Below are 27,298 nucleotides of genomic sequence, written 5' to 3'. Positions count from 1 at the left end.
ACACTTTAAATAGATACTGCCAAATAGTTTCCCTAATTGATTGTATCAATGTATAGTCTTAACTGGCTCACCGGATGGCTCAGTGGTAAAGAATCTGCCTTGCAATGCAGGAAGCACAGGAGACACTGGTTTTGTCCCTGGATCAGGAAGATCTCCTGGAGGAGGGAATGGCAACCCACTCCAGTGTTCTTTCCTGGAGAATCCCATGGACAGAGGAGCATGGTGGGCTATAGTCCATAGGGTTGCAAGAAGTTGGACATTACTGAGCTGATTGAGCAGCCATGCATAATCTTACCAGTACCTTTTGAGAGTTCTAGTTTTCCCCGTTTTCCATTTCAACTATTTTAACCATCTTGCTGATTTTCTTGTAATTTATTTGGCACTTTTCTGCTGATTAAATAAACTGATCATCTTTTCACATGCCACTGGTAAGCAAAACACAAGAACTATATTAAGAGTAAGAGGACCTCTTATTAAGCAGAAAAATTAAAAGAACGCATAACATTGGTACTGAGAGCAGTTAAACCACTTGCTGGCAATTTTAGATTTATTGAGCAATGGGTTATTACCATTGCTGTCTGTTCAGTCACTTCAGTCCTGTCTGATTCTTTGCGACTTATGGACTGTAGCCAGCCAGGCTCCTCTGTCCATAGGATTCTCCAGGCAAGAATACCGAACTGTGGTGCCCTCTTCCAGGGGAAAGGTGCCCTTCCCTACCCAGGAATTGAATGCATATCTCCAACATCTCCTGCATTGAGGGCAGGTTTTTACCCACTGAGCTACTTGGGAAGAGGGTTATTATGAGTCTCCTTTTAAGACTTACTTTAAGGAGTAAGGGCAGAGGATGAGGACTTCTGAGAGAATTTCTGATGTCAGATATTCAGGAGAGAGACTGAAACCAAAGCTAGAAAGTTAGATCCAGGTACGTATTGAAGTGGCTGTCTCAGCCCCTAGTCACGCTGGAGAGCAGAAATGGAGAACTTTCCTCTACAAGACACAAATAGGTTAGGACCTAGGCAAGAAATCAAAATGAAAAATACACTACTGTGTCTTCACTTAGTCAACAAATATTGATTGTGCTTCTCCTAGAAGCAGGTCTGGACCACCATGGCAAGTAAGACAGATGAATGTCTATCCTCATGAGCATTACTAGCCTATATAGGTAGTATCATCGTATGGTAAGAAGCACTTCTTTTTTTTTCCTTTGTGCAGGTTACATTTTGTTTATTTTGCTTTGGCTTCCTCTTTGCCTTTTTTCCCCCCTCAGTCATACTTCAGTCTCCCAGCCAGATCTTGCTGACTCCACAGAAAAGTAAACAAAAGGAATGCGCATTTTTGGCTAGAGCACTTTTCCTTTGATGCCATCAAGGTGACTCAAAGCTTGTTGATTGATCAGCACACACGGCCAGTGAGTGGAAAACATCTCCAGGTATCGGTGAAGGTATTGACCTACTCTTCCCAAGTGGGGGTCCTCTTCTCTCACTAAAACCTATAGATTATCTAGGCTTGTCTGTGTTCAGGGAAATGACAATTTTCTTCAGGGTAAGTATTAGACAGTACAATTAGGGGAATCATTGTCAGGAACATAAAGCTAGAACAATACCCAGATGTTTGTCAAAATATTAAGTAAAGGTAATTGTTTTCTGGTTTGTCTTTTTTTTTCCTATTGGCATGTGTGATTTTTTTTTATTTTTTTACTTTACAATACTGTATTGGTTTGCCATACATTGACATGAATCTGCCATAGGTGCACATGAGTTCCCAAACCTGAACCCCTCTCCCACCACCCTCCACATATCATCTCTCTGGGTCATCCCAGTGCACCAGCCCCAAGCATCCGGTATCCCGCATCGAACCTAGACTGGCGATTCATTTCTTACGTGATAGTATACATGTTTCATTGCCATTCTCCCAAATCATCCCGCCCTCTCCCTCTCCCACAGAGTCCAAAAGTCTGTTCTATACATCTGTGTCTGTTTTGCTGTCTCACATACAGGGTTATCATTACCATCTTTCTAAATTCCATATATATGTGTTAATATACTGTATTGGTGTTTTTCTTTCTGGCTTACTTCACTCTGTATAATCGGCTCCAGTTTCATCCACTTCATTAGAACTGATTCAAATGTATTATTTTAATGGCTGAGTAATACTTCACTGTGTATATGTACCACAGCTTTCTTATCCATTCATCTGCTGATGGACATCTAGGTTGCTTCCATGTCCTGGCTCTTATAAACAGTGCTGTGATGAACATTGGGGTACACGTGTCTCTTTCAATTCTGGTTTCCTCGGTGTGTATGCCCAGCAGTGGGATTGTGTCTTTGATGCTAAAGTAAAATCAAAGGGTTAAGGAAGAAATTCTAAGCTTGGGGTGGACAAACAGATTTTGTTATATTTGAAATATATGCAGTAATTACGTGTGCATGCCTATGTGTGTATGTCTATGAATTTATGAGAGTATGTGTGCATTTTAAAAAACTTTGTTTATTTTTGGCTGTGCTGGTTCTTCATAGCCGTGCGGGCTTTTCCTTAGTTACAGCCAGTGGGGGCTGCTCTTTAGTTGCAGTGCCCAGGCTTCCCACTGCTGTGGCTTCTCGAGGTGTGGAGCGCAGGCTGCAAGGTGTGCAGGCTTGAGTGGTTGGGGCTCCTGGGGTTAGCTGCTCCTCTGCATGTGGGATACTCCTGCATGCTCACGTCTCCTGCTTTGGCAGGCGGATTCTTTACCACTGAGCCACCAGAGAAGCACCTGTATGTGTGCATTTTTAAAGGAAAAAAGCTCTCACTAGATTTCTTAAGGGAGGACTCTAACACTTAACGCAAACCACTGAGAGAGGACAAAGATTGGGAATAATGGTGAGTTGCTAGTGGTGAAAGCTTTCAAATAATAGTAACGCTTTGGAAGAAAATCATACACAGTGATGGATGTGTGTTCTCCTGAACCCTCTTTATTTTCAAAGGCATGTACTCATTTCCTCTGGACCCAATAGTTTTTCTAGAGTACCAGTTTTTATGTTATTCTCTATGTTCACTTGTTCATTTTCTTTTAATTACTAAATAGGTGTAGTGAACTGCAATCACAAGTTGTAGCCTGAAAAATATTTAGTTTGGGATATCTTGAGACAGTTTTTCATCCATTGCATGATTCATTTTTTCATGAAAGTGTGAGAAGCAGTGTTCTCCACAGGACAGAAACATATTAGTCCTACCTTATTTATTATCTTACTTGAATTTGCTATACCCTTATTTTTTGTTGTCAATCTGTCAAAATCTGAGACCAGTGTATTGAAATATCCTATTAACACTGGATTTATGTCAGCTTACTGTTCTGTGTGTTTACTTGCTATCAGTTATCTTGTCTGCATTGCCTGAGCTCCTTCTGGGAGGTTCCTTCTTCCTTTTCACTGGATTGTTTATCAGAGCTGTGACCTCACATTGCTACACAATAGACTACCACTGAAAGACCCATTTCAAGAGGAAACATCAAGAATGAGTAACCAGGGAAGCATGTGAGCTGATCTCTCAGAATAGGGCACCAACCAATGAGAACAGACGCTAGACATGAACAGCCAATGAGATCTGACTAACACATAATGGCAGAGTTTCTGTCCTGCCTTCCAGTTGTCCATGGGCAACTTTGTCCAATGCAGCTTCACTCAGTGCCGTTTTGAGGGCTGGTCTTATTGCTACTACACCCTTCTGTGAGATCATGGGATGTAGAGGCTTATAAGAGAGAAGCTGGCTTAAACCAGCTCCCATCATGTGGAGAGGGCTAGGCAGAATGAAAGAAGATGCAAAAAGCTGAGACAAACAGGAAGAAGAAAGGATATGGGGTTAAGGTCCAAGGAAAGAAGGAAAGTGAAATAAAAAAGACGACTTGTGATACTATCTGAGCAGTTCAATCCATTCACACCTGCTGCCTATGTATCTTAAAGTCAGGAATCAATAAATTTTCTACTAGTGTTAACTAGCTTGATTTTATTTATGTCCCTTGAAATCCCAGCCTTGCCTAATTTAACACTTTCAGATACTTCAAATATCCTGTGAATATAGAAAGTGCTCTTGTACGCATTACCCATGTACTACAAATGTTTATGTTTTTCGTAAACAATGCACAGACATTGTGATCAGGATTATTTTGAATGTCTTCTTTATGTATCCTCACTTTTCTTGGAGGTACGTATTCCAAAAATGGCATGCATGAATCCAGTGCATGTTCCATTTATTTATTTTTTTTAATTAATTAAGTTGCAGCACACCAGCTTAGTTGCCCAAGGCATGTGGAATCTTCCCAGACCAGGGATGGAACCCACGCCCCCTGCACAGCAAGGTGGATTCTTTATCACTGGGCCACCAGGGAAGTCCTCCAGTGCGTGTCTTATGTTTTAAAACTAATGTATTCAGTTCAGTTCAGTTCAGTTCAGTTCAGCCGCTCAGTCGTATCCAACTCCTTGCGACCCCACGAATCGCAGCACTCCCTGTCCATCACCAACTCCTGGAGTTCACTCAGACTCACGTCCATCGAGTCAGTGACGCCATCCAGCCATCTCATCCTCTGTCGTCCCCTTCTCCTCCTGCCCCCAATCCCTCTCAGCATCAGAGTCTTTTCCAATGAGTCAACTCTTCGCATGAGGTGGCCAGAGTACTGGAGTTTCAGCTTTAGCATCATTCCTTCCAAAGAAATCCCAGGGCTGATCTCCTTCAGAATGGACTGGTTGGATCTCCTTGCAGTCCAAGGGACTCTCAACAGTCTTCTCAAACACCACACTTCAAAAGCATCAATTTTTCGGTGCTCAGCCTTCCTCACAGTCCAACTCTCACATCCATACATGACCACAGGAAAAACCATACCTTGACTAGACAGACCTTAGTCAGCAAAGTAATGTCTCTGCTTTTGAATATGCTATCTAAGGTGGTCATAATTTTTCTTCCAAGGAGTAAGTGTGTTTTAATTTCATGGCTGCAATCACCACCTGCAGTGATTTTGGAGCCCCCAAAAATAAAGTCTGACACTGTTTCTACTGTTTCCCCATCTATTTGCCATGAAGTGATGGGACCACATGCCATAATCTTCGTTTTCTGAATGTTGAGCTTTAAGCCAACTTTTTCACTCTCCTCTTTTACTTTCATCAAGAGGCTTTTTAGTTCCTCTTCACTTTCTGCCATAAGGGTGGTGTCATCTGCATATCTGAGGTTACTGATATTTCTCCCGGCAATCTTGATTCCAGCTTGTTTTTCTTCCAGTCCAGTGTTTCTCATGATGTACTCTGCATATAAGTTAAATGAGCAGGGTGACAATATACAGCCTTGACATACTCCTTTTCCTATTTGGAACCAGTCTATTGTTCCATGTCCAGTTCTAACTGTTGCTTCCTGGGCTGCATACAGATTTCTCAAGAGGCAGGTCAGGTGGTCTGGTATTCCCATCTCTTTCAGAATTTTCCACAGTTTATTGTGATCCACACAGTCAAAGGCATAGTCAATAAAGCAGAAATAGATGTTTTTCTGGAACTCTCTTGCTTTTTCCATGATCCAGCGGATGTTGGCAATTTGATCTCTGGTTCCTCTGCCTTTTCTAAAACCAGCTTGAACATCAGGGAGTTCACAGTTCACGTATTACTGAAGCCTGGCTTGGAGAATTTTGAGCATTACTTTACTAGCATGTGAGATGAGTGCAATTGTGCAGTAGTTTGAGCATTCTTTGGCATTGCCTTTCTTTGGAACTGGAATGAAAACTGACCTTTTTCGGTCCTGAGGCCACTGCTGAGTTTTCCAAATTGGGTGGCATACTGAGTGCAGCACTTTCACAGCTTCATCTTTCAGGATTTGAAACAGCTCAACTGGAATTCCATCACCTCCACTAGCTTTGTTCGTAGTGATGCTTTCTAAGGCCCACTGACTTCACATTCCAGGATGTCTGGCTCTAGATGAGTGATCACACCATCGTGATTATCTGGGTCATGAAGATCTTTTTTGTACAGTTCTTCTGTATATTCTTGCCATCTCTTCTTAATATCTTATGCTTCTGTTGGGTCCATACCATTTCTGTCCTTTATTGAGCCCGTCTTTGCATGAAATGTTCCCTTGGTATCTCTAATGTTCTTGAAGAGATCTCTAGTCTTTCCCATTCTGTTGTTTTCCTCTATTTCTTTGCACTGATTGCTGAAGAAGCCTTTCTTATCTCTTCTTGCTATTCTTTGGAACTCTGCATTCAGATGCTTATATCTTTCCTTTTCTCCTTTGCTTTTTGCTTCTCTTCTTTTCACAGCTATTTGTTAAGGCCTCCCCAGACAGCCATTTGGCTTTTTTTCATTTGTTTTCCATGGGGATGGTCTTGATCCCTGTCTCCTGTACAATGTCACGAACCTCAGTCCATAGTTCATCACACACTCTATCTATCAGATCTAGGCCCTTAAATCTATTTCTCACTTCCACTGTATAATCATAAGGGATTTGATTTAAGTCATACCTGAATGGTCTAGCAGTTTTCCCTACTTTCTTCAATTTAAGTCTGAATTTGGTAATAAGGAGTTCATGATCTGAGCCACAGTCAGCTCCTGGTCTTGTTTTTGCTGACTGTATAGAGCTTCTCCATCTTTGGCTGCAAAGAATATAATCAATCTGATTTCAGTGTTGACCATCTGTTGATGTCCATGTGTAGAGTCTTCTCTTGTGTTGTTGGAAGAGGGTGTTTGTATGACCAGTGCATTTTCTTGGCAAAACTCTATTAGTCTTTGCCCTGCTTCATTCAGCATTCCAAGGCCAAATATGCCTGTTACTCCAGGTGTTTCTTGACGTCCTACTTTTGCATTCCAGTCCCCTATAATGGAAAGGACATCTTTTTTGGGTGTTAGTTCTAAAAGCTCTTGTAGGTCTTCATAGAACCGTTCAACTTCAGCTTCTTCAGCATTACTGGCTGGGGCATAGACTTGGATTACTGTGATATTGAATGGTTTGACTTGGAAACGCACAGAGATCATTCTGTCATTTTTCTGATTGCATCCAAGTACTGTATTTTGGGCTCTTTTGTTGACCATGATGGCTACTCCATTTCTTCTGAGGAATTCCTGCCTGCAGTAGTAGATATAATGGTCATCTGAGTTCAATTCGCCCATTCCACTGGAGAAGGGAATGGCAAACCACTTCAGTATTCTTGCCTTGAGAACCCCATGAACAGTAGGAAAAGGCAAAATGATAGGATACTGAAAGAGGAACTCCCCAGGTCAGTAGGTGCCCAATATGCTACTGGAGATCAGTGCAGAAATAACTCCAGAAAAAATGAAGGGATGAAGCCAAAGCAAAAACAATACCCAGCTGTGGATGTGACTGGTGACAGAAGCAAGGTCCAATGCTGTAAAGAGCAATATTGCATAGGAACCTGGAACGTTAGGTCCATGAATCAAGGCAAATTGGAAGTGGTCAAAGAAGAGATGGCAAGAGTGAACATCGACATTCTAGGAATCAGCAAACTCACAGAACAAACAAAACATTTGGTATCATATTGAAATGGTGCAGGTACTACTTAAATCATTCTTGTATCATTGTTCAGTTGCTAAGTTGTGTCCGACTCTTTGCAACCCAATGGACTTTGACACATCAGGTTCCCCTGTCCTTCACTATCTCCCAGAGTTTCCTCAAACTCATATCCATTGAGTCAGTGATGCCATCCAACCATCTCATCCTCTGTCGACCCCTTCTTACCTGTATGTTATTTAAAATATAATACTAGAAATAGTTTCCCTTAAGAGTTTGAGACTGCCATTCAGATTCTTTTTAAATCTGGCAATTTTTCTCACTGAGTTAATGATCTGAACCTGAGTAGACACAAACAGATGGCTGACGTTGATGGAAGCATGATGCCTATGAAGTTTCATTTTTCAGTTTTGGCCAGTGGGGAGGCCATTCAAATTCAGCTGGTCACTGCACTTTTAAAAAGAAGTTCAGTCCCTCAGTGGACAAAAGCTATACTTCAGCTACAGAGTCAATGGAGTAATAGTAAATTCTTCATTTTTCAAGAATGAGTTTTTCAGGAAAAAAAAAAAAAGCAGATAATAAGGGACCAGTGTATCTAGTTTACAGACTCAGACATTTGCTCTTCCCTGTGTTTAACTGCACTGCATGGGAGTCACATAACATCATGATCTATAGAGAATTCTTAATATACACAAAAGCATTATGGTAACAGGCAGCAGGTATTTCTGTTTGTTTTTTGTTTTTTTGTAAGGAGTTCAGGCAGACCAGAAAACTGACAACTCTGCAGTTCAGTTCAGTTCAGTTCAGTTGCTCAGTCGTGTCCGACTCTTTGCGACCCCATGAATCGCAGCACGCCAGGCCTCCCTGTCCATCACCAACTCCCGGAGGTCACTCAGACTCGCGTTCATCGAGTCAGTGATGCCATCCAGCCATCTCATCCTCTGTCGTCCCCTTCTTCTCCTGCCCCCAATCCCTCTCAACATCAAAGTCTTTTCCGATGAGTCAACTCTTCGCATGAGTTGGCCAAAGTACTGGAGTTTCAGCTTTAGCATCATTCCTTCCAAAGAAATCCCAGGGCTGATCTCCTTCAGAATGGACTGGTTGGATCTCTTTGCAGTCCAAGGGACTCTCAAGAGTCTTCTTCAACACCACAGTTCAAAAGCATCAATTCCTCGGTGCTCAGCCTTCTTCACAGTCCAACTCTCACATCCATACATGACTACTGGAAAAACCATAGCCTTGACTAGACGGATCTTAGTCAGCAAAGTAATGTCTCTGCTTTTGAATATGCTGCAGCTTAATAAGAAATAGGAATAAAAATTTAAAAATGGAATACACAAAACCATAAGTTATCCCTTTCTCCTTCTTGACAACTTAAATTTCATACCTATGCCATGTACCAAAATGGAAGGAAAGCTATGACAAATGTAAACAGTGCATTAAAAAGCAGAGACATCACTTTGCTAACAAAGGTCTGTATAGTCAGAGCTATGGTTTTTCCAGTAGTTGTGGATGAATGTGAGAGTTGGATCACAAAGAAGGCTGAGTGCTGAAGACGTGATGCTTTTGAATTGTGGTCCTAGAGAAGACTCTTGAGAGTTCCTTGGACAGCAAGTAGATCAAAGCAGTCAATCCTCAAGGAAATCAATCTTGAATATTCATGGGAAGGACTGATGCTGAAGTTGAAGCTCCCATACTTTGGCCATCTGATGTGAGGAGCTGACTTATTGGAAGAGATGCTGATGCTGGGAAAGACTGAAGACAGGACGAAAAGGGACAGCAGAAGATGAGATGGTTGGATGCCATCACCGACTCAATGGACATGATTTTGAGCAAACTCAGAGATGGTGAAGGACAGGGAAGCCTGACCTGCTGCCGTCTATGGGGTTTCAAAGAGTCAGACACAACTTAGTGACTGAAAAACAGCAACAAATTGTCCTGAGTTTTATCTTTATTAACTGACTTATCCTGATTTCCTTCAAATCAATCAGGAAATGAATAGCGTTTTAAAAGGATTTCAGGAATAGATTTTTTGGTACCAAAAAGAGTCAATAATGTTTCAATTAGGTAGAGGGATTGTTTTTCAGTTTGTTCACATCTTAGGCAAGTAACAAACTAGGCTAATATCTCTCCTATTGTAATTTGTCTTGAACATTTTGAAGGAACAACAAAAACTGATAGAGTTTGCTTGAGTCTGACTCACAATAAAGCAAATGGCTAGAGGAAGCAGGTCCCAGAAATTTCTGTTTTACTTTTTCAATACCATCAAAAACCATCATAGTGATCACTTATCAGTAAGAGTTTGTTGCATGTATATGCTATTGTTTACAGAGTTAGAACTTCCGGTTATACTTAGTAACACTTAGTAACTATTTCATTGGTCCCTGGAAGGTCCTCAGAAGGAAGATGTCTGATTTCTGAGTCAGCCTCCAAAAACCCCTACTGTATTCAGTGCATTATTTTCAAGCCTGTTGCACATAGGAACATTCTGGAAACATTAAAATAGACAACTATATTTTAAGAGGTTCTTGTTTAGCGAGTATGAAGTGATGCTTTCTTTCCATCATTTTGATTCAGTCAGGCGCCCACAAACATATACTTCCTGTTTCCATCTTCCCAGCAATTATGTTACCATTCAAAGTCAAGTTCTTATTGCCTTCTAAAACTGTTCATCAACTGTTTTAATCCACTGAATTTTTTAGTGTCTTCTTTCCTTCAGAATGTCCATAATTGAAAACAAAGATGCATTCATTTATTGAATAAATATTTAATAAGAATATACTATGTGCCAGCTACCATGATAAAGGCTAATTTTATTACGTTGATTAGAACAGACATGGACCCTGACCCCAGGAAGTTCACACAAATAAATATCCAATTATAAATTCCAACCACTCATGTAAAGGAAAAAACACAGTGCACAGCAGATCGCCTTATTAAAACAGGAAAAATAAGGAAAGATGCTCATGAACAGTTAATATTTTAACTGAGATCTCAAGGCTGAGCTGTCATAGGGGAAAAGATGGGAGTCAGGGAAGGAATTCAGGGACAAGAGAAACTGAAATAGAAAAGAATTTGACTGATTGAAGGAATTGAGAGAAGGGAGTAAGATTGAAGGAGATTGGACAAAAAGGAGGGACATACACAAAGAGTGTGGAGATGACAAGGGTCAGACCATGGAAAAGTTTAGGTATTCTCAGGTGCACAAGGGGAAGTCTTTCAGTCATTTTAATAAAATAATGATACAATCCACTTTGGGTTTGAAACAGCCCCCTCAGATGGCTGTGATGAGGTTGGATAAGACAATAAGACTTCAGCAAAGGAGGAGGCCTGTGTTGTTCAGTCGCTAAGTTGAGTCCAACTCTTTGCAACCCCATGGGCTGCAGCATGCTGGGCTTCCCTGCCCTTCGCATTTAAGCACAAGACCAGTGTAAAAGAAGGCTTGGATCTATTTTCAAATAGCCTACAGTATAACAGAGAAGACCATCATGTAAAAAGTTAACAGTGGGGTACTTGTGTCTTTTTGAATCCTGTTTTTCTCAGGGTATATGCCCAGGAGTGGGATTGCTGGGTCATATGGTAGTTTTATTCCTAGTTTTTTTAACCTCCATACTGTCTTCGATACTGGGTGGATCATTTTACATCCCCACCAACAGTGCAAGAGGATTCCCTCTACTCCATATCCTCGTCAGCATTTATTGCTCGTAGGTGTCTTTTTGATGATGGCCATTATAACCAGCGTGAAGTGATACCTCACTGTAGTTTTGATTTGCATTTCTCTAATAATGAGAGGTTTTGAGCATCTTTTCATGTGATATCTAGTGGGAAGCTGTTGTACAGCACAGGGAGCTCAACTCAGAGCTCTGTGTGGACCCAGAGGGGTGGGATGAGGGTGAGGTGGGAGGGAAGGAACGTATGTATACGCTGATTTATGTTGTTGTACAGCAGAAACCAAAATTAAAAGCAATTATCCTCCAAACAAAAGTAAATTAAAAAATAAAAAGTTAATTTCAACATAATGTGGGGAAAGATCTGGTAAAAGGTGGGAAGTCAGAAGTTCCCACCAAGTGGAAACAGACTTTGCAAATCCTGCCAGAAACCAAGGACCTTGCAAGGGCCCCAGAAACACTGAGACAGCCTCTGAAGCTTTCTAGTTGCCAACACACTTGTTTTCTGGGTCATTCATTCGTGTGCTCATTTGTGTCTGATTCTGCCACACCATGGACTGTAGCCCACCAGGCTCCCCCATCCCTGAGATTCTCCAGGCAACAACACTGGAGTGGCTTGCCATTTCCTTCTCCAACACATGAAAGTGAAAAGTGAAAGTGAAGTCGCCCAGTCGTGCCGGACTCTTCGAGACCCCATGGACTGCAGCCTACAGGCTCCTCTGTCCATAGGATTTTCCAGGCGAGAGTACTGGAGTGGGTCACATTAATGCTACTTATCTATAATTATGAATGAATTATTACAGAAAATGCATATGGTAGGTACAATTTAGTTCTTTAAGTCATTTAGCAATTTTTTGTATTGCAGCATTTTATTGGTGAAATTTAGGGTTTGTAGATTATTATAACTGTGAATTCAAGTATGAAGACCAACAGAATTTTTTTTTAAGTTGTTAGAAAGAATGACAGCCTCCAAACCTATTGCTTTAGTTACAAAATTTTAAAAAAGAAAAATCATATTTGATTATCTGTGCTTAGCATCCTTTTCATTTTTGTCTCTGTGGTTTAATTCTAGTATTTTCCACTTGTAATTATACCAAGACAAATGCACGCACATTCAGTGGCTCAGTCACGTTTGACTGCTGCCCCACGGACTGCAGCCCACCAGGCTCCTCTGTCCATGGGATTCTCCAGGCAAGAATACTGAGGTGGGTTGTCGTTTCCTCCTCCAGGGGATCTTCCCGACCCAGGGATCAAACCCATATCTCCTGTGTCTTCTGCACTGGCAGGTGAGTTCTTTACCACTGAGCCGCCTGGGAAGCCTTAGTGAGAGAAAGTCGCTCAGTTGTGTCCGATCCTTTGCGACTCCATGGACTATACAGTCCATGGAATTCTCCAGGCCAGAATACTGGAGTGGAGCCTTTCCCTTCTCCTGGGGATCTTCTCAACCTGGGGATTGAACCCAGGTCTCCAGCACTGCAGGTGGGTTCTTTACCAACTGAGCCAGAAGGGAAGCCCAAGAAGTGGGAAGCCTTAAACAAATTTAATTCATTAGCTTGAGTTCTGAGAAAAGGCTCCTCCTTGTCATTATCTAAAAGCTCTTTTATTCTGCTCCCACTAGTGCTTCCAAGTTATTCTGAAAATAATTTTGAATAATTTCAGTTGTTTGTGAAAAGATCTGACTTGAAAATAAAGAAACCTTAAAAAAGTGAATTTAAAAAAATTGAATGTTCACAAATGCTTAATAAAATAAACTCTTTCCACATAGCATATCAACTTAGTTTCTTTAATTTTGTTTGGGGGATAATTACTTTGCAATATAGTGTTAGTCTCTGCCACACATCAACGTGAATCACCATAGGTATACGTATGTCCGCTCCCTCCTGAGCCCCCCTCCCACCTCCCTCTCCATCCCACCTCTCTAGGTTGTCACAGAGCACTGCCCTTATGCTCCCCATGTCACACAGCAGATTTCCATTGGCTATCTAGTTCAGATATGCTAATGTGCATATTTCAATGCTCTTCTCTCAATTTGTCCCACCCTCTCCTTCCCTCAACTGTGTTCAGATTTAAATTTCATTTTAACTAAACAAAGCATGTTGGTTTTATCATTAACGCTACTGCTATTGACTAATATAATCACCAAGGAAGATCATATTTAAGGATATTTAAAATGTATACCAATTCAATATCAGCAAAAAGTGAAGTGCGTTTGTTTATTTTCCTAGTACACATAAGGACCATGAAACAAAAGAGTTTGAAGAAAATTAAGCAAGACAGTTTTCAGCTGCAGTTGTATTTATTTATTTCACTTTGCCTTCACTATTTTCTTGATATTTTATGCCATTTAGATTTCTAAAATACAAATGAAAAATGTAGCCTTATGATGTGAGGAGCATTATTAAGACATTTAATAAACTGGTTTTCATATCAAAAGATAGATTTGAAGGCTTAAAATCGAATGCCTCAAGTTGGTCATCTTTCATATGTGCACTGTTCCCTATAAAAATGTGAACGTCATTAGGAAGAGACCTCCCTCCTAAGAACAGGTGAACTTCACCAGAGACACAAGTAGGAAAATGGAGAAAAGAAGGTGGAGAAACGGGGAATCCAACAAAGTTCCCCCGCTCATGTCCGTTAATTAATTGTAGACACTTCTTCCTTAGAATTGACAAAACTTTAATCACCACTTCTCAAACTCATGTGGGATGTGTGTGTGTGTATTCAGTCGTGTCTGACTCTTTTGTGACCCCATGGACACCCCCCAGGCTCCTCTGTCCATGCGATTTTCCAGACAAGAAGACCGGAGTGGGTTGCCATTTCCTTCCCCAAGGGATCTTCCTGACCCAGGGATCAAACCTGTGTCTCTTGCACTAGCAAGCAGATTCTTTACCATTATCACCATCTGGGAAGCATGTGAAGATACCTAAAATTGTATGCACTTAGAGACAAATGCTTCTAGTCAAAGCTATGGTTTTTCCAGTAGTCATGTATGGATATGAGAGTTGGACTATAAGGAAAGCTGAGCACTGAAGAATTGATGCTTTTGAACTGTGGTGTTGCAGAAGACTCTTGAGAGTCCCTTGGACTGCAAGGAGACCACACTAGTCAATCTTAAAGGAAATCAGTCCTGAATATTCATTGGAAGGACTGATGCTGAAGCAGAAGCTCCAATTCTTTGGCCACTTGATGTGAAGAACTGACTCACTGGTAAGACCCTGATGCTGGGAAAAATGGAAGACAGGAGGAGAAGGGGAAGACAGAGGATGAGATGGTTGGATTCCATCACCGACTCAACGGACATGAGTTTGAGCAAGTCCAGGAGTTGGTGATGAACAGGGAAGCCTGGCGTGCTAGGGTCACAAAAAGTTGGACATGGCTGAGAAACTGAACTGAACTGAGAGGCAAATTAATGAATGAATGAATTACTCTTCCATGAGGATGGCATCTAACTCTGCTTTTGCAGGGTACTTCTTAGACGATTGCAAACTTAATCGTCTTCAATTCTTTGCTAAAATGCATATGTTTCAACATGGATTAATGCACTCATCTTTGTTAAATTTTTCACAACAAAATTTGGTCATATTAACCAAGCCAAGGAAAGAAAGCTCCAACTAGTCATCCTGCCCAACTACCTTTTACCTGAATGTACCTTCCAACTCTCCTGTTTTTTCTTCACATTATTCATCGGCTCAACCACAAATGTTTCCTTAATCCATCATAGGGTGGATGAATGATTACTAAAAGGAGAGTATTTTGAGGGGCATTTTGAAGTTTTGTTTTCTTTTTGCTTTTCCCTCATTCAAGAAGATATACAGTACATTTGAAAAAGAAAATGCTTATAAATTATTTTCTTGGACTTTTAAATGTTCTGAATGAAGATAGAGATCTGAGAAAGTTGTGACAGTTTTCACAGTATTATCTGATAAACTGTCTCTCTGCATTTGGTAAAGAAGCTATACATATTTACACAGATAGATAAGTGGATAAATAAAATATCGCAGTGTGATTTTGTCGTCGTTGTTCAGTCGCTAAGTCGTGTCCAATACTTTGCAACCCCATGGCCTGCAGCATGCCAGGCTTCCCTATCCTTCACTATCTCCTAGAGTTTGCTCAAACTCATATCCATTGAGTCAGTTATGCTACTTCAGATATTTCAAGTCTTTTTCCAAACTGACATCTAAAGTACAGTGCTCAGAAGTAAGTAGCTGCTCACTAAATATTTTCTGATTAATGATAAATGTATGCTTCAAAAAGTAACAAGTAATATGTATTGCAAGGTTTTTTGGTTTGATTTTTTTGTCATGCCTCGTGGCAAGCAGGATCTTAATTCCCCAAACTGGGGTTGAACTCACACTCCCTGCAGCAGAAGCACAGATTCTTAACCATCGGACCGCTAGAGAAGTCCCTAAGGTGGTTTTAATGTACATTTTTATCATGATAATAATTATGATTACAATCACAGATTTTATCAACTAGACGGGAAAACAATAATATTGCCATCTTACTAGTATAGGAGATAATCGGTATTGGTGTAAATGAAATAGTCATATGTAAGCATGTTCCACTGTTTTGCTTTATCTAAAAATTAGGCATGATTAAAATAATGAGTGGTTTAATAGAAGTCCTGATTCTAAAGAAAAAAATCCAGTACAAACACAAAAACCGACATATAATTCTTCTGTAACAGCATTGGATCTCAGCAAGAAGAGGCATTCTTACACGTTTGGACAGAAAACAGCACTTCATTTATAATGTTTTTATTTAAATAATCTTGAATTCAAATGAAACCTTTGGCCCATGCTAGTAATTAAACAGCAGTGCTTTACACTAGTCTTATTCTAAACATACAGACAGAGAAAAACACTTCACAAATAAAAGTATACACAAGCTGCAGTGTTTGATTCCATTAGGGAGAACACCTGCAAAGTTTTTACTTCCCCATTTATGCTTTTCTTAGTGGGCTGAAGGGTGATCATATTCCTGTCCCCATATGGGAAGGAGAGATTAGTCCCAACTAAAACACCCAGGACACTCAGCTACATGGACCAGTGGAGGAGGCTGGCTTAGCTGGCGGAGAGCTGGAAGGAGAGACACTGAGCAACTTTGCCACTTGGGGCACCAAGACAGAAGGGCCCTCGTGAGGCCAAATGCACGCTGTGCTTTTGTCTCCCACAGGGTGGAAGAAAGGTCACTGCTCGGGGTGGCCCTATCCAATCTCATGCAGCTAGTGGAACCCCCTGAGTCTATAGCTTGCAGTAAGAAGGAGTGTTGAAGCCTTCTTAGCCTGGAGGTACAAGGCTTCCTCCGTGGCTCAGTGGTGAAGAATCTGCCTGCAATGCAGGAGACCGCAGGAGATGTGGGTTTGATCCTTGGATTGGGAGGATCCCTTGAAGAAGGATGTGGCAACCCACGCTATATTCTTGCTCATAAAATCCCATGGACAGAGGAGCCTGGTGGTTTATAATCCATGGGGTTGCAAAGAGTTGCACACGACTGACCACATACGCATGCGTGCATGCACACGTGCACACACACACACACACACACACATCTATATATCTTGAGGTATAGGACATAGAGGTATGCACACTTTTGTTTTTCTCCTTGTGAGATGGGGTTTATATTTTGCACTTTCATCCTCAGAAACTTATTCTTGTCAAGGTTCAAAAGAAATGAGAGAAACAGCTCTATGAATTTCCCCCCAATAGCGTGGATGAGTATTACATTAATAAACGAATTGCCCAGCGCAAAAAGGCTGCTTAAGATCACATGACAGCAGTGTCCTTTGACCTGGAAGTGCTTGCTTAGTGTCAACGTCATCACAGCTTACATGGGATGAATACAAGGTGGAGACAGAGCCTCAGAATTTAGGTTTCTGAAGCTGGGAAACGGAAATAAGGATGTTTGTAGTGTAAACCTCTAAGATTGTATCATTCTTAATTTTCGTTGTATTTTGTGAACTAAATTCCTTTCATTACAAAGATACTAAAATTTAGGTTTAAGATAAGACAACTAAACTCAGAAACAGCTCCTTGCAAGTACAACCCTGGCGTCTCTCACAGGCTTTTCTGTCTTTATCCCCTGCAACAGGTAGTCTCCAAGTCATAGTCACAGAGAACTACAGTCAGCTTCTGTCTAAGCCCGATAATTTATTCTACTTGCAGTTAGCAGAGTAATTTTCTCACTTAATCAGATTCCCCATTTCCTGCTTAAAATTTTCCAGTGGATTTTCATTTATATCATTATATAAATTGAAAAAAATATTTTTTTTCACTCTGCCCCTGCTTACGTCTATCGCCTTACTTTTTGGTACTTTATCTTAATCTCCTGGTCTTCAATTAATCTTTACAGCTGTCCACGTGAAAGTGTACTGTGTGAAATTCATTTACTCAAGTTCCTTTAACATTTCTATGTTTTTGCACATACTGAGTCCTTTAACGTATGGGCTATTTTCAATCCTGGCTGTGGAATAGAATTTTATTTTTTTTAAAGCATTTATACCAGGATTTCTAATTCAGGGATGAACATGGGCACTGGGGCTTTTTTATACTCCTGGATTCTTAGCTGCATTTACAATTGAGACTTCCTCCTTTAAATATTTATATCTCCAAGTTCACCAGGGAATCCCTGATGGTTCAGTGGTAAAGAATCCGCCTACAGTGCAGGAGACTCCAGTTCAATCCCTAGGTCAGGAAGAATTTCTGCAGGAGGAAACGGCAACCCATTTCAGTATTCTTGTCTGGGAAATCCCATGGCCAGAGGAGTCTGGCGGGCTACAGTCCATAGTGCCTCAAAGAATCGGACACAACTGAAGCAACTTAGCATAGCACAGACCGTATGGTATGAGTAGAGGACAGCAAGAGTAAGCAGCGTTATGGAGGTTTCTCCTGCAATGATCCAGGTAACCAAAGGAGGAAGACTGAACAGAGATGTTGGCAGCAGTGATGGAGAGAAACACCTGTGTTTGAAATATATTTAAGAGGCAGGTAGATGGATCAGGAAGATCCCCTGGAGGAGGAAATTGCAACCCATTCCAGTATTCTTGCCTGGGAAATCCCATGGACAGAGGAGCCTGGCGGGCTACAGTCCATGAGGTCACAAAAGAGTCAGACACAACTTAGCGAAAAACCATCACCACCAGAAGCCACAGGAATCATTTCTCGAAAGAAGAGGAATTTGGACTATGTTCTTTATGTAATGAGGAGTCCCTGCAAGTTTTTGTTCAGAAGAGACTGAGGTGGTGTCGTTCATTTGAGCTAAATTGAATGGATGAGACTCTCAAGACAGGGAAACGTGTTAAAAGGTTATTGCAATAGATCAAGCAGTAAGAATATCAATGTATCAAGGTGCACAGCAAGAAAAACAGGAAAACAAAAGCATAAGAGCAAAGCCTGAATTTAATTTTATTTAGTTAAAAAATGAGTACGGAAATAAAATTGATTTTTAAAAGCCCTTCCCCATGTATTTTATTAATTTAATAATATCTGGGCTCAATAAAAGTAATTTTATTAGCTTTATTGTTTGCAAGCCCAGAATCAACTGACATTTTGCACACAGACTGGTTCATTTGATTGATTTCAGTCTCAGTATAGATGAGCAAACATCAAGCCCTAATGACCACATGTCATTAATTCCCAATTTATTCACTTTGATAGTATTTGTCAAATGCCAGAAGGGTATTTTTATTTTTTGGTACTAAGAAAATATATATGTAGGACCACAGGCATAAAATTTTCCTCTTCATCCTAGGTTTGAAGAAATATGCATCCAGCCAAAAAGACATCATTTTCTAGAGATCCATAAAAATCCTGTAATTCATTAGACCAGAAGTCAGCAGTCTCCCGATTTTTAGAGCATGACGACCTCCTGATATACTAGTTTTTATTCTGTTATTTTTCTCATTTAATCTTTAATATCTGAATTTTATGAGGGCAGTTCCCTCATCCTTCATTCAACAAATATTTAGTGAACTTTTTTTTTTGTTTTTAATATCAGGATCTGTGCTGGGCTTTCAGGATATAAAAATAAATAAAATAAACAAAAATGTTTGCCTGGTTAAAATTTACATTCTAGTTCTCAGTTAAGATTTGGTAGGTGTATGAAATAAGAGAATCCCTTTCAATCAATCTTCTTGATGAAAATGTTAATATAGGAGAATATTTCAGAACCATTATTTCAACTCAGTGTCTATAAAACTAAGGAAATACAGCTTAAGAAAATGACCATAACAGAAGCTGAGTGTATTTCCTTAGTCCTTCATAGTATGCTTTCTCTGCAACATTATGTTTTATAATTACATGGATGACATCACTGAGATGAAGAGTCAATAAAAACTCTTTTTACATTTATTCTAAATCTTTTCTATATAACTCTGTGGTATGCACACACAAAAAATAGGCCTTGTAGTCATTGAGTCACCTCTTTATTACATGACTAAATTTTGTATTTTATTATCTTACCTATTTTATTTTACATATTGTAAAATAAAAATATTAGTAATTTATGTTTTATTTCATCTTTTTATCCTGCAGAATAGCAGCCTGGGTAAAAACAAAAGTATAAGTTAATCCTCAGCTATTTTTGTGTCTGATAAAAATATTCCCAGATTTGACAAAGCTCATAAAACCATATTTTCTGAGCAAAGCATTATCTGGGTAGATTTTGCACCAGATGTAAATAGAATTAATTAATCATATGAAAAATAAAATACATAATTTTTATATCCAAAATATGCATCTAGAATGTTTAAAGAAACTTAACAACTCAATAGTTAATACATGGCTAAAAACCCAATTAAATGTGGCAATTATTCACACATATATTACTGCAAAGAATGTGAACAAATGACCAGTGAACATGGGAAAATGCTCAACAACTTTATTCTTAAGAAAAATGCAAGTTAAAGACATAATGTGATGTCATTACACTTACTAAAATGGCTACAATTTAAAATGCTGACAATACTAAATGTTGATTAGGATATAGAGCAACTGCAATTCTCATACATCATTGCTGAAAATGTAAAACAATAGAACTACTTGATAATCAGTGGACCATTTCTATTATGCTAAATATGCGCTTATGTTAAGGCCCAGTACCATCACTCCAGATAAAGTAAAGCATATGTCTGCAACACCTTGCACAAAAAATATTTAAAGCAATTTAATTCATAATATAAAAATTGAAACAACACAAATATTTGTCACTAGATAAATGCATAAACTCTTTCATATAATGGAATAATACTCAGTAATAAAAAGAAATATGTTTCTGATCCTTGTAGCAACATGAATTTCTTTAAAAAGTTACATTGAAATAAGTAGTCAGAAAAACAAAGACAAAACAAAATCTTATTGTGAAATCCCATTTATGTGAAATTCTGTAAAAACAGATCCATAGTGATGGCCAGTTGATCAGTGAGATTCTGGGGTTGGGTATAGGGGACAACTGGGGATTGTCACATAGATATCTTTCATGGTGGTAGAAACGTTTTATGTCTTCATTTTGTGGTGATGATTACATTGTGTATATTCACTTGTCAGATCTCTAAAGTCAGCTAGATAATCTCGATTTATTTAAGTAGTTATTTATTTAACTGTTTGAGACATCAGATAGCTATCAATGCAATGAAGACAAGACACACTCAGTGAAGTGAAAGTCCATCAGTCATGTCCGACTCTTTGCAACCCCGTGGACTATACAGTCCATGAAATTCTCCAGGCCAGAATACTGGAGTAAGTAGCCTTTCCCTTCTGCTTGAGATCATCCCAACCCAGAGATTGAATCCAGGTCTCCCACAATGCAGGCAGATTCTTTACCAGCTGAGTCACTAGGGAAGCCCAAGAATACTGGAGTGGGTAGCCTATCCCTCTCCAAAGGATCTTCCCAACTCAGGAATCGAATCGGGGTCTTTTGCATTGCAGGCGGATTCTTTATCAACTGAACTATCAGGGAAGCCCAAAGACATTCAAATCAAAGGACAAAAAAATCAGTCAAGCAAGTGGAGCCCAATATTTCATAATACTTCATTCTTTGATGCATTCAATAATTTTAAAACTATGGATGTGAGATAGAAAAACTGAGCCGGAAACAGCTTACAAGCAACTAAGTAAGTGGAATAGGACCCTGAGCAGTTTCTAAAGAAGGAGATGAGGTTTGAATTTCAGGTTTCATCAATAGGAAGTAGTTGATAAACATCACAGGTTATAATACATAATCCTAAAAAAAAATAGGAATTAGATAAATCCTAGCGAGAGCAGTCCTTTTAAAGATTTAAACCTTGTCACATCAACAAAATCTCAGACGAATATTGCTAGCCATAATGTCTGATAAAATAAAAAGTATAAATATACTCTCTGTGAGGGAAGACAAAGTTATCCAGTGCCTCTAACTAAATCTATAATGTTTTACATACAATGAAAGGTATTTAAAAAATAGCCAAGCATGGGGGGAAAAGTGAAGCTACAGAAAAACATGTATAAGGTAATTCACACTTTGGGGTAATCAGCCTCATTCTCTAAATGACTATGATGAATCAATATGTTTAGGAAACAAGACAAAAAGATGGCGAATTTAGGGAAAATTCAAATGGAAATTCTGTATCTGCAATGAACTGTGGTAGACAGAATTCTAGAGGGCTCCATGACATTTTCCATCTCTCATTATTCCTGCAATGATGTTAGGTTACATGGCAAAGGGATGTAATTAAATTACTAATTAGCTGATGTTACAATAAGAAGATTATCCAGGTGGGACTAGTCTAACCACATGGACAGTTTAAAAACAATTTTCTTTGTCAGTAGTAGAAGAGGAAGACAGACATTCAAATCGTGACATTCAGAATTTAACTTACTGTTCCTGGCTCTGAACTTGGAAGGAGCCACATGTCAAAGAATATGGGCAACTTATGATCTGAAAGCCCCCCCATCTGCTGGCCAGAAAGGAAACCGGGACCTCTGTCCTCCAACTGCAAGCAGCTGAACTCAAAACCTGAATGAATTTGGAATCAGATTCTTCTCCAGAGCCTGCAGATGAGAGCTCAGTGCCAACACCTTGATTTTGACCCAATGAGACCCTAAACAGAGAATCCAATCAAAACCACCTGGAGTTTCAGCCTACAGAACTGAGAGCTCATACATGCAGGTCTTGTCAAGTGTGTACATGAATAGAATATAAATAAATTTACAATGGTATGAATCTAATGATGATTAAATATTAGCTTGATAGAGCTCTAAAAATAACAGAGTCTAGATGATATATCAGAAGATAGATACAATGAAAATTCAGACAATATCACACAAGAAAAAAAATGACAGAAAACACAGACATGACCTGAACATGTGGGAAACACAGTTGCAATCCCAAATGAAGAGGAAGCAGAGAAAGAAACAAGCAATTGGCGAAGACTGAGTGCTCAAAAATTTTCCAAAACTTATGAGATGAATTATATAGCCAGGAAAATATCTTTCAAAGTGAAAACATTTTAAATTTTCAAACTATTTTCACATAAAGAAAATTTGATGATTCATCCATGGAGAGAGAGCTTGCATAGATATCCTAATTTCCAACAAATATATTTTAAGACATAAAAAGGATAAAATGACATGCTTGATAACAATTAACAATAACAATAACAATTAAAGTTTCAATACATGAGATGAACCTATTCTAAAGATATATATAATTAAACACATATCATCAAAGTATTGAAAGTGAAAATTGTCAGAGTAAAAGTATAGACAAAAACCACATGATGGGTTATTTTAGCAAATCTGTCCCAGTGATGCAACAAATAGGAGAAGGCAATGGCACCCCACTCAAATACTCTTGCCTGGAAAATCCCATGGGCAGAGGAGCCTGGTAGGCTACAGTCCATGGGGTCGCAAAGAGTCGGCACGACTGAGCGACTTCACTTTCACTTTTCACTTTCATGCATTGGAGAAGGAAATGGCAACCCACTGCAGTGTTGTTGTCTGGAGAATCCCAGGGACGGGGGGAGCCTGGTGGGCTGCCGGTCTGTGGGGTCGCACAGAGTCGGACACGACTGAAGCGACTTAGCAGCAGCAGATGCAACAAAAAAGCAGATGAAAAATTATTAAGCAGAAATTTGAGCATTGTCTGCTTATTTAACTTCTATGCAGAGCACATCATGAGAAACGCTGGACTGGAAGAAACACAAGCTGGAATCAAGATTGCCAGGAGAAATATCAATAACTTCAGATATGCAGATGACACCACCCTTATGGCAAAAAGTGAAGAGGAGCTAAAAAGCCTCTTGATGAAAGTGAAAGAGGAGAGCGAAAAAGTTGGCTTAAAGCTCAACATTCAGAAAATGAAGATCATGGCATCTGGTCCCATCACTTCATGGCAAATAGATGGGGAAACAGTGGAAACAGTGTCAGACTTTATTTTGGGGGGCTCCAAAATCACTGCAGATGGTCATTGTAGCCGTGAAATTAAAAGATGCTTACTCCTTGGAAGGAAAGTTATGACCAACCTAGATAGCATATTGAAAAGCAGAGACATTACTTTGCCAACAAAAGTCTGTCTAGTCAAGGCTATGGTTTTTCCTGTGGTCATGTATGGATGTGAGAGTTGGACTGTGAAGAAAGCTGAGCACCAAAGAATTGATGCTTTTGAACTGTGGTGTTGGAGAAGATGCTTGAGAGTCCCTTGGACTGCAAGGAAATCCAACCAGTCCATTCTGAAGGAGATCAGCCCTGGGTGTTCATTGGAAAGACTGATGCTAAAGCTGAAACTCCAATACTTTGGCCACTTCATGAGAAGAGTTGACTCATTGGAAAAGATTCTGATGTGGGGAGGGATTGGGGGCAGGAGGAGAAGGGGACAACCGAGGATGAGATGGCTGGATGGCATCACCAACTCAATGGACATGAGTTTGAGTGAACTCCAGGAGTTGGTGATGGACAGGGAGGCCAGGCGTGCTGCGATTCATGGGGTCGCAAAGAGTCAGACAGGACTGAGCGACCGAACTGAACTGAACTGAATCAACAAATGTAACCTAACTGACTATATTTAAAAATAACATCACAAGAAATACATAGTATGTATCACTGTACCATTTATTAAAATTGATCATAGGCTAAGCCCATAAAAGAACAAATGCCAGAGGAAATAAACTATGTAAGTTGTGATCAGTTTACTTAAACAAGACATCAGTGACAACCAGCTATTTTATTTAAAACTCTCAAAGTTCTAGAAATTAGGTAAGATTCATTCATTAAATAAGAAATAAAAATTTTAAAATTGAATTATAAGAAATATTTCATATCAATTTTGTGATGCTATTACAATATATACAAAGTTATTTTTGAATGCATATATTAGAAAAGAACAAAGCTGATAATAAATTATTTATTTCAAGTAGTCAGATATACACCACAACTTAAAAGAAGGAAATAAATAATAAAATTAGAGTAAACATTAATGAAATAGAGACCATTTTCCAATAGAGTGAATAAGAAAGACTTTGAAAATACTAAGAATTATTAAACAGTTGGCATGGCTAATCCAGATAGAGGGAAAACATCACCAGTAGTCTTCATCAGCAACGAAAAAGGGTCTGATGGATTCTGTAAATAGTCTGAAATTAATTTGAAGATTCATCATTACAACATTAAATTTGAAAACTTGAGAATTAGTTATTTTCTTAGAAATTTGCATGTTGCCCAAACTGAAATTTTGGTAAAACTAAAGATGTTAAGTCCTTTAACTGGGGGACAGAAATAGGTAAACAAGCCACAAATCATAATTGCCTCTGTTAGCAGAATCACAGAGCAAGTTGAGTGTGTCCTCCCAGGTCTTCTATGTAGAGCTGACAATATCGATTAGGGAGCGGGGGGAGTCCATCTGGCTAGACTCAGAAAATTCTGAAAATCTTGAACCTCTGAATTGCACTGAGCTTAACTGGTGGTTCAGATGGTTAAAAAATTGCCCGCAATTCAGAAGACTCGGGTTCTATCCCTGGATCGGGAAAATCCCCTGGAGGAGGGAATGGCAACCCACTCCAGTATTCTTGCCAGGAGAACTCCATGGACAGAGGAGTTCACCTCTTTTTAGAGGTAAAGACCGTATGTTGTTGTTGTTTGGTCATTAAGTCATGTACAACTCTATGATTCCATAGCCAATAGTCCCCTAGGCTCCTCTGTCCATGGGATTTCCCAGGCAAGAATACTAGAATGGGTTACCCTTTCCTTCTCCAGGGGATCTTCCCAGCCCACAGACCAAACCCAGGTCTCCTGCATTGGCAGGTGGATTCTTTATCACTGAGCCACCGGGGAAATTCTAAAGACCTTATTGTTGTCCTTGTTCAGTTGCTCACTCATGTCCAACTATTTGCGACCTCATGGACTGCAGCACGCCAGCCTACCCTGTCCTTCACCATCTCCCAGAGTTTGCTCAAATTCATGTCCATTGAGTTGGTGATGCCCTCTAACCATCTTGTTCTCTGTCATCCTCTTCTCCTCTTACCTTCAATCTTTTCCAGTATCAAGGTCTTTTCCAGTGAGTTGGCTCTTTGCATCAGGAGCTTCAGCTTCAGCATCAGTGCATATTCAATATTGATTTCTTTTAGGATTGATTGGTTTGATTTTCTTGCAGTCCAAGGGACTCTCAAGAGTCTTCTCCAACATCACAGTTCAAAAGCATCAATTCTTTGGTGCTCAGTCTTCTTTATGGTCCAACTCTCACATCCAAATGTGACTACTGGAAAAACCACAGCTTTGACTATATGGATCTTTGTCAGCAAAGTAATGTCTCTGCTTTTTATGTTGTCTAGGTTTGTCATTGCTTTTCTTGCAGGAGCAAGCATCCTTTAATTTCATAGCCACAGTCACCATCTGCAGTGGTTTTGGAGCCCAAAGAAAGTCTGTCACTGTTTCCATTTTTTCCCTTCATTTTGTCATGAAGTGATGGGACTGGATGCCATGATCTTAGTTTTTTGAATGTTGAGTTTTAAGTCAACTTTTTCACTCTTCTCTTTCACCCTCATTAAGAGGCTCTATATGAATCAGTTTCTTGCAAAAGCAAGCCCATCCTCCTCAAGGTTCATAATCAGTCTGTTTTTTTGACTTCAGCTTGATAACCATAATCAGAGATATTGCCAGGGAAACACATACAAAATAATTACAAAATCTTGACAATTTAAGCTGGATATGTAAGAGCAATGTATGGAATGTGTTTGAAGGCTGTAAAATCCAAAACGACGGAATATAAAGTAGGATCACATTGCATTTGATGATAAAAATGTCCTTATTTGAGTTTCTAGGCTTTGTGTGCTCTAGCTAAAGAAAGAGAAACAGTGGTTGGAAAAGGAATTCACAAATACCAACTACAGGCTAATTCATAGTTCTAGAAATCAGAACAAGTCCATATTTTTAAGTATGTATTTTTATATATTAACCAATCCCTCCCTATTTTTTCTACTTCCTTTACTATTTTAACAACAATGAATAATGGTGGTGGTATTTAATTTTATAACCAGGCTTGTCTGGTGTCTGAGTGGTAAAGAATCCACCTACCAATGCAGGGACGTGGGTTTGATCCCTGGGTCGGGAAGATCCCCTGGAGGAGGGCATGGCACCCCACTCCAGTATTCTTGCCTGGGAAATCCCATGGGAGCCTGGCAGGCTACAGTCCATGGGGTTGCAAAGAGTTGGACATGACTGATGAGATTCAGCAATTTTCTAATAAAATAAGAACTGTCTAAGTGTTAGATATACATATATAAAAATATTCATGAATCTGTGTATATATATATATATATATATATAAATACTGTGTATTGTATTATAAACACTGTATAGCATTTGTTAAACAAATACTAATTCCTTAACAAATTAAAAGGTATCCCAATAAAGCACAGGATTATTTCACTGAATACTCTCTGAATGGACATTTACTGAATTTCCTACCTCTTAGCTATTTCAACTTGCGCTGCATATTCTGTAAGAGTTTAGCCTCCTGGGACAAAGAATAGCAAGCATTCCACTCTCACATGATGTTGTCTTGATATACAATATTTAAGTTATAGTTAAATTATACTACTGATGAGGATCCCTTAGGGGTAATTTCAATTTTTGCTCTATCTTACTATTTCTTTCTTTATTGACAGAGTTTGAAGGCTGGGAACAACTGAT

General features: G+C 39.4%; 1 long non-coding RNA gene across 1 annotated transcript; it reads left to right on the top strand.

Moving 5' to 3' along the window:
* Positions 1–2,235: 2,235 nt before the first annotated feature.
* On the top strand, positions 2,236–11,080 carry LOC120851217. Its single transcript, XR_005718260.1, has 3 exons — positions 2,236–2,246; positions 5,401–5,404; positions 10,972–11,080. It is a non-coding gene; the product is annotated as an uncharacterized LOC120851217 (long non-coding RNA).
* Positions 11,081–27,298: the final 16,218 nt, after the last annotated feature.

The sequence above is a fragment of the Oryx dammah genome, unplaced genomic scaffold (assembly GCF_014754425.2).
Source record: "Oryx dammah isolate SB20612 unplaced genomic scaffold, SCBI_Odam_1.1 HiC_scaffold_25, whole genome shotgun sequence".
Classification (NCBI taxonomy): Eukaryota; Metazoa; Chordata; class Mammalia; order Artiodactyla; family Bovidae; genus Oryx; species Oryx dammah.
Note: the sequence above shows the minus strand (reverse complement) of the source record. Positions and strands in the feature narration are given on the sequence as shown.